We start from the raw sequence: 15,340 nt of genomic DNA, 5'->3' as shown, positions 1-15,340 counted from the left end.
CATAGCTTTCAGCTATTCGTCTATAGCCAAAGACCACAATCCCATAAACGTTGGCGGTTTGTCTTTGAGTTAGTTGTTTTACGGAGAGGGGTACTGAACCTCCATCAAACCCATTTGATGACATGTAGGGAACATGTATGGGTTGGTCATATGATTATCACTCAGCACTGTCAAAGGTTTCCTGGCTTACAGGATACAATTAGGCTTGTCACTCGGTGCAAAGCCACCTGAAAATGAAAGCAGGATAAAAAAGGGGGAAGATGGGAGAAATAGGAAGTGAGGAGGGCAAACACAGAAAAAGAATGATTAAAGATGAAGGTGAAGTAGGCAGCACTACATCAAGTGAGCCTTCAGTGGCTGCTTTATTGATTGGTTGCTCTTGAGCTAACTAAAACCATCTAGTAGTTTCAAGATTGTGTATAAAAATTAAATAAATAAATAAACCATAGAATTGTGGTGCTTAAATGACTTGCTCTTGTAATTTTTGCTCTTGTTAGTTCTCAGAATTATTCTCTTTGTAATTGTCTTATCAGCTTTTAAGTTTGTTCTTGAAAGTTTCTGTTCACATTATTTGCTTTCCTCACAATTTCCGTTACCCTTTCCCCCAGGACATTATACAATCGGTGGGGCTACAATAAGACCCGTTCACAACACTAATGCATTTCAGATTGATTATATTTTTGCTGCTTGGTACCTTCAGGTGATTTAGTTGAACTTGGGGAGCTGTCAGATGCTAATGGAGACTTTCAACCCCTTCACTACAAAAGGTGTTTCCATTAGACAAAATTGTTAGTCCTAGCAACAATAAACTTCAGCAACATCTTTTAGTTTATTCTTGCTACTTCCAAACAATATCCATGCAAGTTAGGAAGTCTCTGATATGTATGAGGTTGATGAAAACTCGACCCAACCCCTGCAGTTTGTAGTCTCTAATGAAACTGGCTCTCCTAAGCCAAACAACCCGCATTAACTAAATAAAATACTCTCTTAAGTTAAATAAAACTGAATGTAGGAAGCAAGAGGAAAGTGAGGGGATTAAGTACAGTATAACTGGCCACTTAACATCCAGTACAGTGCATCATCACTGAAGCTGCACTCAAATGTTCCAGTAGTATATTTTTCAGTCGATACATACACAACCCCTTGACTCCAGTGGCATATTATTCATTTTCTTCTCACTATTGTACCCCCAGACAATTTTATTTATCTTTAGATCTCTCGCACTACAGTTAATGAAGGCTGTAGCTACCCTTAGCCTCTCCCAAACTGAATATTATCATGTGAAGTGATGCAGGGATAAAATCAATAGTATGTTATCTGATTGAAGGGATTAACATGCTTTACGTTACATTCCATGTCCCTAAGAGGTCACTGGAGGTACAGTCTATCTTCATCACTTATAAATGTTAAATTCTTACTCTGTGCACATTCTAAAAATTTACATACGTTCGGTCAGTTTAACATCACAGCATATTTTTGATACTTGCTGTGGTGTCTGTGCATACAGTCTTCATGAATTTACGCTTTAGCTAAGCAAACAGTACTGGTATCTCATTAATGAGCTCTTAGATAATTGATAAAAGTTGGCCCTGTCCACCATCCCCTTGAAGTGGTCATTACCCCTGCAAAGTATGATCAAAGTTTGAGGTAATCAGGATGGTATTAGCCTAGTGTAGAATTCCTGTACAGTTCAGTATAGCAGTAGTACAGGGCCATATTTTTGTCAGTTAAGGGGCTTTTATAGCATCTCTTCCTTACCAGTTTCATTTCTGCATATGACAGGTTATTATTCTCTTGTGTGTTATTTAAGTATGTAATCTGTGCTGGTATACTACATATAAATAGCACTGAAAGATAATACTGAGGTGTTATGTAATCTTTGGTGGTATAAAAGAAGATAGTGGTATAAGTAGCATAAGAGATAATACTGAGGTGCAGTGATCAAGATAAAGTGGTAAGAAAGAGATGCTAGATAGCCTCCTAAAGTGACGAGAACACAGACCCCACACCAACAGACAAGGTAGTTCACCCATACCACTAAGGAGTGTAGTGGTGTGGTGCTATAGTACTGGAGTGGGATTGTCAGAAATACTTACAATCTATTCCATCGTAATGGGTTTGTTTTTGCAGGAAGGACAAGAAGACGGCAGACTCTTCCTATGCCATTTGTTGTCTGTAAAAAATAACTTTAGTTATGACGATAATTCTTATTACCTGTATTATTTTTATTTATTATTTCATAATATACTGGATACTGTATACCAAAAGAATGGGGAAAGGAGTGCAGAAACTTCCAGTCTCTTGTTCTTCCCACAAAATTGAAAGTGTTATGACGGAATGGATCATACTGGGCATCCCACCTCTGGAGTGAGTTCAGGGATAGACTGCAGCTCATCATTCCAGATATTACTTACCACTCCGTGTTCATTGTATATGGCAGTTTTTTGCATTTTTTCTGTAGTGCAGATCCAAGCCATTTCTACAGCTGAGACTCAAAACTTGTCTACCTAACCAGCATAACTGTCACTTGTCAAGTGCATCTCATTGCCATATTTTTACCCATGACTAGTGCTTGTAAGCTACTCATATGAAAGGTTTAGCTGACGTTACTTAGTATCACTCCTGATAAATATTTTACAGTATGCATTTGTTGTATTATTGTACAAAGCACTTTAGTATACGTAAGGGAAGTCCTTTATCACTGGAACAAGAGTTTTGGGACTTGCAGTAATAAGTTAATTGTTTTTTATCTGATGTTTGTGTGTAAATGTTGGTATATATCCAATATGCTAATAAACATAAATGTTGTTAATTACATTATTTTACCTGATACTCTAGCATACAATCAAGTGCAGCAGACATGTAGGTTTGTTTTAATATACACATTACTTTTTCAATAATTTCTTTAGTAATTTTCATTTCACAACTCTATATATACTGCATATATAATATATATTGGTACCTAAGCACTCACATCATACAAATAAACTTGAATACTGGACCTTCAGCACACAGCAGATATAGCTGTCATTGGTGCATCTCGGGTTATTTGAGATTCTTATGTTACTGTTTTGAAAAGTACAGAACACTGACATAACATCAGGTTATCCATTTCTGACCATGTATAATTGCTGACAACTTGTATTATCACACTGTCACCTTTAGGTTTATGGTAAATTAACACTAAATTTTCAGGCATAAACACTGGGAAATATAAATCATCTTGCTAGAAACACCTTATCCACTGGAGTTCATGTATAAATCTCTAAGTCTTACTACATCATGGGTGAAAGTACCACCAACCTAACAGTGTGTATGGTCCATTTACCGTAACCTGGCCAAGATTTTTGTTCTTTTGCATCTTATTTCATGAAGCTCGGGAGCAGAAAATACTATGGTTTTACATCCTATCCATAACACTTCATGACTGGCGTCTTATACTGATGTTATTCTCTTGATATGATGATATCCAAAATGAAAAGGTGGCAATTTCAGCCAGGTTAGAGTAAACTGGGTACAGTAAGTCCAGTTGTCCAGCACTTTACCCAGCAAAAAATGTACCATACTGGGAATACAACACTTCTAAGATACCCTTGTATTTCACCAAGGTACACATGTCACTTCTAATAAAAGTTTCTTATTACAACATTAACCTTTTTGAGGGCAGCGCACTACCTCAGCTGAATTTGAAAAATATATATACATAATCTGGTTACTCATTATAAAAATAATTGACAATTCCGCATTGCCCCTTTTGAGGTGCTGGTGTTTGAAGAAGCTATTACCACCCCATTTGAGGTATTGGAGTCCAGAGGGTAAATAGCCAGTCTACTTCCCAATGTGGCATTAGGCTACATGATAAAAAAAAAAACTCCAATCACCTCTTAAGGACTGACTATGCAACGATATCACTCCAACTGGTGCACTGCAACTCAACTTACTCAAGTGCTAGATCACCAGGTGGCATATCCGGAAAATTATATGCTGCCTTCCTTAATGCTTACACTTGCTATTAACCCACAGCAATCACTAAAAATTGCCACCTTCCTTGACGCTCACACTTGCTATTAACCCACAGTAATCACAAAATTGCCAATTCAAGTTCAACCGTTACCTATTACTATTCTTTCTCAACTTACATTACGGACTGTGGCTACAAAATAAGTTGTGACATTTCAGAACACATCCTTGAAATATGATGAGGCCTTGCTATACATAACGTGAGGCCACACTGCCCTCCAAAAGGATTAAACGCAGCATAATCTTACATTTCATAATTTAGCTCAGTAACTAAAATCTTGATAATCCCACCTCACACAATTTGATATGTTGGCTCCACTCCTGAGGTTTCTAGCAGACGATTTCTTAACCCTTTAACTACAATGAAGTAATTTTGTAGTTTATTGTTGTTGCCCCCAGTGATATTCAGCAAAGATGAGCCACTTGGTAATGAAGAGTTCAATGAAGGCTCTACTTGTTTAATTTCGTTCCATTTATCGACTCCAACATGCTTGCAGACATTGGTGACTTTACCACTCCAGTTAGAAAATTCTGGGTTTTTAATCAACTGGAGAAACATAGAACAAAATCAGTACTGTTACGTTACTGGACTGAAAGGGAAAAATGGCTTAAACTGGATGATGTATTTCGTACAGTATTTTACTTTTGCTACTATCAAGCTGGCTCATTCTGTTTCGGGGTGACCTGACAAACTAAGTTAGGAATAGCCTTCATTACAATGAGTCTTCTGTAAGTTGAACGAAATCATCTGGAGGCAGCAAGAATATACTATCATCGTAGTTATGAGTTAAACTTGAACAAAGCAGGCCAATACTGTATAAATTACGTCTATTCTTCTGATAAGATGTAACGATGAGTCAAGTGTACATAATCTGAGATGGGATACCGAAACAATTGAAGTCTAATGAAATATAAAAATAGCATATGCAAAATTTAATGTAATTTAACACAAATATCTACATGATTACAGGAAGATGTGCTTGGTGCACTGAGCCCAAGGACATCTTTTTGTCTTCTTAACATCTCCAGATGATTTTGCTCACCATAGAAGATAATAAAACCCTCCAATACAAGAGGTCTTTCTTTTACAGAAATAAATAAAAAACGTCTGGTAGCAGCAAGAGCAAACTGAAAAAGTCACTCGGGCTCAAGGTTAATAAACACTGAATTAATCTCATCGTCAGGCGCTCTACCACTGCGCCACCCTATCCCAGAGTAATCTCAAAGTAAATAAACGAGTAAATATGGTTAGTCTCACCAATGTGATGTACAAGAGAAGCACCATATCAACCAACTGGGAAAAATTACAACTCGTTCAACATACAGCGTACAGGATTACACTGAATGTACTAAGCTGCTTTACCGAACTAAAACCTTTGGTCTACTGTAAGTTATTATAAATTTACGCTAAAAATGTACATCTCATTCTTCCTGTTGTTCCTAATAACCACCATCATGTGTTGGTAACTACAATGGGAAGACTTCGTGAAAATATACCTTTGATATTATGGACACGTCTGATGTATAGGACTGCAGCAATGAATTTTCATTAAATGATGTGCAAAACTTAGTTTAAACCTTTCAATCAAATGACGTAGAATGTTTTGTTCTTGTAACCTGCACTTTTTTTTTTTTTTCCAACTTAAGGGAAACCTGGAAACTCTTCCAGACAAGGCTGTTATTGTTGCTTAATCCTGGTCTGTATGGCTGAGCAGACCAGTCAACCACATGTAAGTGCTGTGGAACACTCCTACAATTACAGTGCAGTACTTCGTTTAGGGAACCATCATCCCCTTATGGTAGACACCACCTCACCAGGGTTGGACCAGGGTCCTTACCCTGGTGAGGTGTACAGAAACCTGTGACTGGCTCCCAAGTGAACAGCACAGACGTTCTACTCAGAATGCACAGTAACACCACGTGTAGCCCCATCAATGCCTGCAGACGATGTATAAATGGAGGCTACTGTATAACCCATTAAATTTGATAAATCTCCCTTACGTTAAACAAAACTGTCTGAAGAGAGCAAGAAAATTGAAGATGCCATCAAGCTGGACATAAAGAAAAAAAAAAAAAAAAACTGCAAAACACCATTTTCAATTACCAGTATAATATTGCTGACTTCATGAGTCTTTCAGGGCCTTTCCTAAAATAATTGTCATTCTTCATAGAACAGCCATCATGTGAATATAAAATCTTCATACAGTATTCCTTCAATTTGTCTGCAATGACAAAAAATTTATACATCATTACACTGACAGAATCACTACACCAATTAAAGCACAAACAACCTGTTTTTCCCACGCAGACATTAAGTTATTGTACTGCTTTACACACATTCCAAGGGCCATGTTCCCAAATGACAAGTAGTAGGAAGCTTCTTAGCATCTCTTCCTTTGTGTTTTATCTTGAAAATAACACATTAGTATTCTCTTTACACTCTTTTTTTTTTTTAATTCCTCAATCCAGGAGATTCATTTTCATTTTATTTTTGCTGCTAGAAGACAATTTTACTCAGCTTAAGAAAGATCTCTCACACCACAGGGATAACGAAAGCTAATTCTAACCCTCCCTGTTCAGTCTCCCTTCACTAGAACAAAATCACCTGAAGGTAGCAAAAATAAAATACAAAATATGCTACCCAATTGAAGAGGTTGCCATTCATCAAGTGCAAACAAAAAACAAAAAAATAAATAAAATACCAATAAATAAAAATATAAATACAAACTTGTAAGAGAAGTGCAGGAAAGCCTCCCAACTGCCTTCATTCCAATGACATATTTTTTCCACCGTTCTTACTACAGTACTTGCAGACTGTATTATTCGGCTTGTGAAAGACTTTTCCAACAGAAGTCACATATAGCCTTCACTATCTCTCCACTACATCAATGCTATCCTGAACTGAATAAAATTGTCAGGAACGCACTGTAGCACAAAATAAATATGACGTCCTCAGATTGAAAGGGTTAAGCCAACGAGACCATGACACAAATGCCATTACAAATGTTAAAACAACACCTGACCGTACATGGCTACAACACACCATGCCAGATCCTGAGTCCATTAAGCACAAATTAAAGACATCTGACCTAATACTTTATGGCTACAACACACCCAGCCAGAACAAATGTACAACCTAACCTGACTTGAATGGCCTCACCAAATTCCATGGCTAGAATGTGGGATAATGATGAGGTTTTATGGGGCTCACAGCCAATAAATAAAATATGGAACTTGATTAAGCAACTTGCACTTTGCTATGAAAATATAAAGCAAAATAAGTCCCTGTTGATGTCACCTTTTTGACATTCTTTTTCTCTTATTAAGGACTTGGTTAATTGACCCCTTCAGTCTGATGATGCAATTACCATTTCATTCCTGCTAACTCCAATGTCAGTCTGTTTTGAAAATTTTCAACCTGGAGAGATTATAATTATATGGCCATCATTAACCCATTCACTATGGCTGTTTTACCATCACTTGGCCAAAAAGATTTTCCTTATGCAGTTTATTTCATGTAGCTCAGTGTCAAATTTACACCATGCTGTGGCTCTTTATCTCGTCCATAGCACTTTCATGACTTGCATCTCTTGTTATAACTCGGTATTCAAGATGGAGACTTGGCAATTTAGACCAAGTTGGAATGGGTAAGGCAGGGGTCTGTCCTAACTTCAATAAAACTGTCTGGTGGTCAAAAGAATAAAATTAGGAAATAGATCACTTGACTGAAAGGGTTAAAAAAATAACTAAAGTATCTGTTACCTAAAAGGGTGATTTACCAGTCTCTCCTAATTCACAATATCAATAACTGTATATAAAGAGAGGGCAGAAAATGAGTGACTGCTAGAAGAGTGTATGTGAGTAAGGCAGAAATGGGGAGAAGGAGGGGGAAGACCAAGGGTATGATGGAGGGATGGAGTGGAGAGAGATAAGAGGGAAGGGGGTCTGAGTTGGAAGAAGAGCAGCCAAATGACAAAGGACTGAGTGGCATGGGGGAGATTTGTTTGTGGCCACCCCTTAGAGGATTAAGAAGTATGGCAATAGATAATAGGGTTGTGATACTTCAGAACTCATCCCTGATATACAGACAAGGGCTTGATGCATGATATCCCACCATGCTCTGGGTTCTTGGCATCACAGCAGGATACACCAAACCCTCAAAACAGTACAAAGGTTACAATTCTTGGCAATTCTAACAACATACGGTTAAAGGAAGGTGATGCACAGAAACATGAGATAGAGTCTACATCACACTCCTACAACTGTACCTAAAGTCTTCACAAATACAGGGTAACCTCATGAAAACACAACTGCATATTTAAACACAGTAATTGGAGTTGTGTTCACATAACTGGTTTCAAAACACTCTCGGTATTGAAGTACAGGGTCAGGGCTGTAAGCTGGCTATTTCACTGAGGCTACTGCACACTTAGGGGATGTCCATTACTTTGCTCCCTGATGCATCATTTCAAACAGCATCATTTAAGGGCTTAGGATCATACCAAGCCTTTCAAAGCTAAACTCCTTAACAACTATTTTCATTGATCAATGATTAAAATCCAACAGTATTGTAAAAAAAAATTTATGTATTGTTAGAGGGTTAAGAATATCTGCCTGCATAATAAAATAATAAGTAGATGATGAAATATTAGGCAAAGGTGTGTCCCTGAATAAACTGAAACTTATGAAGGCAATCTGGAAGGTTTGTACTAAGGTATAAATGGACCAATGTTGCTTCCTGTGTGAGGCTGGTCAGACTTACACTAATGTGGCACAAGAGAACCTTACTAATCTAACCACAGTCCTGGGAAGTCAGTAATTTCATGGGGTGAGATTCTTGTTAGTAAGATATTACTTCTGCATTGAAGCACTGGATAATGGAAAATAGTCAGCCATAAATCTGGCAAAACTAAATCACTAGAAGTTTGATGACTACAAGTTCCTGGGTTCTTGTATAAGTAATAACAGAAAGATTTAGCAAAGTGAACTAATAATTACTTGGAAAACTATGTCACACTTATCGCTATGTTACTGTACCATGTACAGGGAACAAAACCATGGAACCTCCTAAGAAATTACATGTCAGCTGTAGTAGTCTACTACATACAGCTTTGTAACATGCAGCACAACACTTCAACTGACATTTTTATTTAAAAAAAAAAAAAAAAGTATTGCAGTTCTGCAAATGAATAAAAGTAATGTAAAACCAAAAGTAATCGAAAGTGCTGTATACATGAAAAAATCTGACAATGCTGTCAAATTGTCAGGCTAATAACACTCATAAAACAGGCCTAACAATGCTTGGAGCAACATACCTGGAATTATAAATACTTTGCACTACTTATAATTACTGGAATAGAAAATAATATAATTACTGGAATATAAATAATGAAATATCCCACGAGTTTAAAACAGGCAAAATAAGCTGCCTTAGTATGAACATAATAAAAAATAACTGCAGTTACTGGATGGTGTAGATATGTTATATCTACATACTCAGTTACTATTTGATGCAATTTACAGGGCGGTCTATGTACTATGCATCACAATTCATGCATGATGCAGGAATGGCTCAGTCAGCATTAGCACTGTCTACCTGCATCAATTTCTACATCTCATAACCCTTTCCATTCTTCACAGTGTATACTCTTTATATCAAATGACTGCAATGATGATCAGTGATTTCACGAAGCAGTCAAAATATCTCCGCTCCTTACACCAGCAGACTAAGCCATCCCTGCAATGCACAATACTGGGAAGTGCTATATACAGACAACCCTGTACATTCTGGTCATTATCTGGTGGCACCATCTCCTGCAGAATAACCCATAGCTACTTCCTACACACACAGGTACAACCATTACAGTGCTACAACCACCCCCACATCTTAAACTAAAACAGCAAGCCTTAACATAGTAGTGGAATGTATAGAGCATGCTTCCAGCTTAGATTCAGCACCTTGAAAGTAACCTATACTCTTTTCACCTTAACTTGGCACAGATTTTCATCTTTTTGCAGCTTATTTCAAAAAGCTCAATGGCAGAATAAGACAATACTATGCCCCAACAACCTTTGCACACTTCATGATGAGCACCATATTCTAGCATCGATCTCTTAGACCAGCTTAGCATTCAAAATGGAAAGAATGCAATTTCTGGCCAAGTTAAAGTGAAAAGAGTTTATTCATAAATGTACATGGCACGAAAAGAAATCCTTATCCTACTATGAAATGAAGCTCCAAAAATGTACTACTTTCCCATGGACTACCAGTGATATTCTTTTGCATCATTATCACCACCCTATCCCAATTTCTATTATCTAAAAAGAATGGGCAAGCCCTATTCACAGGAAAAGAACATAATGGCAGGACAAGCTATCAGTATGGGGCCTGGTGAAAAATTGGCCATGCATGCACCTGTTCACTTATTCAAACTTCAAAATTCTCACAAAATATAATACTCACACTTGGCTTCTTCCATCCATGAAACTCCCAAACCATATACTGTAGATGTTCATCCAGTGAACCCTTCAAAATTCTCATGGGATATGTCACTCTTACTTAGGCCCTGGTGCTTAAACTCCTTATCACACAGTGGAATACAAACCCCTAAATATTTACCGTCAGTTCTGAAATACCTGTGGTTATCAGGTATGGTCCACCTGCATCCCATATTACACAGTGCAGTCAGCATCAGTACAGGAAGGCTAAATATGCTCCAGTTTACTCATATGCTTCAGAAATTATCATAACATGAAGGAAGCTTGCATTCCACCTGGCAGCTTAATGTTTAGGCATCGGACCATCAGTTTAAATGTCTGACTTTGATTGCAGCAAGAATAATAACAGTAATAATAACAATAACAAAAACAATGGTGGTTACAGTTTGCAATCTATGTTTTTAAAGTTTGTGGTATGTATTTTTAATGTACTGAACAAGTTAACTCAGTAATCAGCCACATAATTTTTTCAATAGCTTGATTTTGAAAATAATTTCCCTATACAGTACCACTTGGCATGGTGAGGTAGAGTCCAGATGGCCAGATAAAACTGGACAGAATGAAATACTGTACAAACCAAAGTTTGCCCAACTTGGGCTTCACTCCCATTCACTCACCAATCAAGACCCTGGAATCCTGGCTCCCTGATAGGTCAAAAAATATTCTATGCATAGCTCCACACATGAGCACAAAGAAACTGAAAAGATGAAGCTTGGCTGATTTGTCCATCAGTCACCAAGGGGCATGTACGAATTGTGATGTTGATCTTATAGTCCCAGGTTCATCTGAAACATTAACCTGGTGGACTGCAGACTGATGCTGCCCTTTTCCTGTGGTCCACCATCCTCCTTCCAGGGGATGGGAGGGAGCTGAGGGACAATTATTTGTTTTGTAAACTACAGTATCAAAATGTTGGTCTATGAGAGTGTATCTTGTATTCACAGTTTGAGAGAGTGTATCAAACATTCATACAAAGTACTGTAATAAGTTTTCAGTTAAAATGTTAAGTATGCTCGTGTTGCAAACCTCCTACCAGTCTATCACACTAACTCTTGCTTAGAAAACTAAAACTAAAACTCACACTCAGTCCTGCTTGGTAAACTAAAACATATATATATTGAGTTTCCATAATTTTCCCCCCACGTTTTTCAAACTCCCTCACATCGGTGACATCTTATTTTATTTTGATCCTGCCATCAGGGCTGAGGGTCCTCACAGCATAAGGGTTATCATAAACAACTACCAATGCCCAGAAACAACCCCTAAAAAGATTAAATATAAAAGTTCTAAAATACTGGAAACAAATTAGAGTAGCTGCCTACATAAAGCTGATATACAAAGGGAAATGAGTACTGTACAGCACTAAAGTGGTTTTGTTTTCACCTGACAAGAAGTAGGCTACACCCATAACTAAAATTCTATGTTATGGTTGCAAAAATTCAATTATCCTTAGTTGTGTGGGAGGAATGCATTTCCTTGGTTACTAGATACATCAGTCTGATGTAAGGCTGGCCACCAACTGAGCCTACACAGGTTATGGATCTTTATCAGGTTAGAACAAATCTGCCACAGTTGCAAAAATGCACTCAGTAAATCTATTCCACTCTTACCACTGTAATATGATAAAGGAAGCACTTGAATCCTTAAAACATAAAAATCATCACAGTAAAAAAAACTTGTCACTCTTAATACCCACCAAAAGAAAAGTAATAACAGGTAGCCTTGCAGCCAATACCACATTACTCCCTTTGAGGCATAGGGGATCAAGGCTAGACTACCATAATTCAATACATTTAAGGGTACCAGTAGATGACCAGCCTACTTCCCTTGGTGGCATTACATAATCAACAAACTTCCTGTCACATCTTGGGGATCATGCCTATGGAAGGGAATCACCCCGACTGGCATGTTCTAACCATCAGACCACCTGGTACCATGAAATGAAAACAGGAAGGTAACTACTATCACACATTTAACCCCTTCAATCCAATGATGTATTCTAAATTTTATTCTTGCTACCTTCTGATGATTTTACTCAACATAGGAGATATTTGAAACTGGACACCTTCAAACTGGTGGGGTTGGATACAGTCATCATTAATCCCTTCACAACCACAAAACCATCCCCAAGTTGAATATAAATCATCTGATGGTGGTACGCACAAAATGAAATTACAACCTTAGACTGAAGGGACTAAAATACTAAACCTAAATGTACTCTTTACATCCCTTATGAATTCGAATTCCTATATGCAAATTAGTCTGAATTTTCAAACCTAGTTCTGTAACTGTGGTGGGTGATGGTGACTGATATTATAAACAGAACAGCACAAACTCTTAAATCCACAATACCTGGGTTCAAAGGCTTTAGAGAAATTGCAATATTTGGAAAGCACTCTCATGATTATAGCTATGGTAAAAATATGTAAAAGCCTACAGTACCATGAAGAGTAAATGCAATGAGGTATTTTGTATTAGTAATATACCATCAGTTGTTATACTTGTCTTCGAATATGCACTGATTATGTGTGGGTAGATGATACGATCACCTCCATGTTGCACGTAAAAATAATTCAGAGTGGTTTTCAGAAATCATAATTTTGGATTTAGAAGGTTGTACTGTATTTTGTTAGCCATGATTTAGGTCTGCAGTAGAAAAAAATAACTATATACAGCAAGCACTCACATAACACAGGAATGCTGTACCCTGAAGCTCCTGCTTTATGGGAATTTCACGTTACAGGGCCATATGTTTACATGTTAAAGGGTTTCATGGTACCTAAGCCAGCCCCATGTTCAAACTTTCGGGCAATTTTCAGTTTTTCTTCCAGGACATTTACCTACCTAATAAAGACTTCATTGCACACAAACATTGAAGGATTTCTCACCTTGAATGGAAGAGGTTGTGAGCTTGCCAGAGTCTGGAGAGCTTGTGGCAGGCAATAGCAAACAGGTGGCTAGCTGTCCTCCGAATATTTAACACGTCGATTGGCACACCCTCCCTTTCCTTCCAGTTGCATTACATCAACAGAAACCTCTCCATCACTACAAAAGCGGGGTCAGACACTCATATCTTCTTGTCCATGGGTGATACTCCATATGCCTGAGCTGTCTTCAGAATGGCTTCCTTCTTGCCAAGAATCATGTGAATGGTGGACTCATTAACTTTGTAAAATTTCGCAGTAAGTTCTGCTGTCCTCTCTCCTTCCTCTTGATGACATCCATCTTCTGCTCCTGCATCAGCATTTGGCAGGGTCATGGTGGTGGCACGGTCGGGCTGGGTCAGGTGGCCAAAAAAAGAGAGAGAGAGAGACAGAGCAAAGACTACATAGAGCACGCATGCAGCCAGAGCACGGGGAAAAGGTAGGCTCAACTGGAGTAGGAATGCTCAGAGGACCACGACAACACCCTGCACAGACACATGACAGCAATATGTCATAGGATGATGCAATCTGCGCTCTGTCTATCACTTGCTGCGTCGTGTGAATTCCAACTGTAATTTTATGCCTCGCGCCGCATTCTGTATCTTTGGCCAAGTAGTATGACTTTGAAACATAAACTGGGGCCTCCTGCCGTGTTGTCCATCATCTCTGCGTAGTCAGGTGGTGTAAAAAATGAGCAGCTTCCTCCGACTGTGTTATATCTAATATTTCTGCACTGTGACATTTATGGGACAAAATGGCACCTTCCGTGTTATGTGAGAATCGCACTTTGTGATTACACGTTATATAAGCGCTTGCTGTACTATTTTAAACCTGCTGGTACTGATTATGAATTGTTAAAAAAATAATAATAATAACGATATTTTGATGCTGATGTCAGTGGTGTATGGGTATATATACTGTATACCTAAAAAAGAAAAAAATAATAATATACTGAAGCAGTTCATCTCCATGTCTCTTAACTTCTTGCTGCCATCATTATCATTACCATCATCTCCGCTGCCATCTTTTACATACGATACATCTCTGTTCTTACTTTAGCCACCTTTTTCCTCTTCACCACTTCTATCAGAAAAAACATACTCTGATTATTCTTACATTCTTTTTATACTATTTCAATACTCACTTCACTAATGCCATTCTGTTCCTACTGTACTGCATAATGGTTTTCTTCCACTTATATCTGTTATTTTACTATTAGTTACCTACTTCATCTTTTAATTACTGGCAGAGGAGAGATTAATTTTACACCTTTGCTTCAATATTCACCATCTTGTCATCTCAATACCATCCTTTATCTTATCATTCCTAGCCCAAAGCTTTGGTAACATCTCCATTTCTAACTAATGGTAACTGGTCACTTACTGCCTTGATTCTATATTTAAATAAACTTGCCTGTTTCAATTATATAACACATACTTCAACTTCATCTAGTACCGGCCATAACTTATATAAAATCCATCACTAATATCCAGTGTTTCACTTTCACTTTCTACCTCAGATCTATTTGCTTTAATGCCACCTACATCCTACAACTCCTTCCCCAGTTCTACTTTCCATCTACTGATCAATCCCTTTTTGCCCCAAGAAGAACATGAGGGTCTGGAACTAAGCTACTTAAGGACAGCTGTAAGTCACACTGTAGGCTTCGTACCTCCTTTTTCTTAGCGATTTATTATATGTATTGCATCTTAGCACTGTCTTCCGTGTTATTTATATGATTATTTTTATTGACGTGCTACATCAGTAGCACAGGAGAGGATACTGAAGTGCAATTTCATAATAAATCACTGAGGAAGAAGTGTTATGAAGTTTACGAAGTCACTTGTATTATTATCTTTAGTCCTACCAACCACTCTATTTCAATTTCTTACACACTC

The sequence above is a fragment of the Coenobita brevimanus genome, chromosome 60, assembly GCF_032717465.1.
Source record: "Coenobita brevimanus isolate Jiangsu-jjx chromosome 60, ASM3271746v2, whole genome shotgun sequence".
Classification (NCBI taxonomy): Eukaryota; Metazoa; Arthropoda; class Malacostraca; order Decapoda; family Coenobitidae; genus Coenobita; species Coenobita brevimanus.
Note: the sequence above shows the minus strand (reverse complement) of the source record.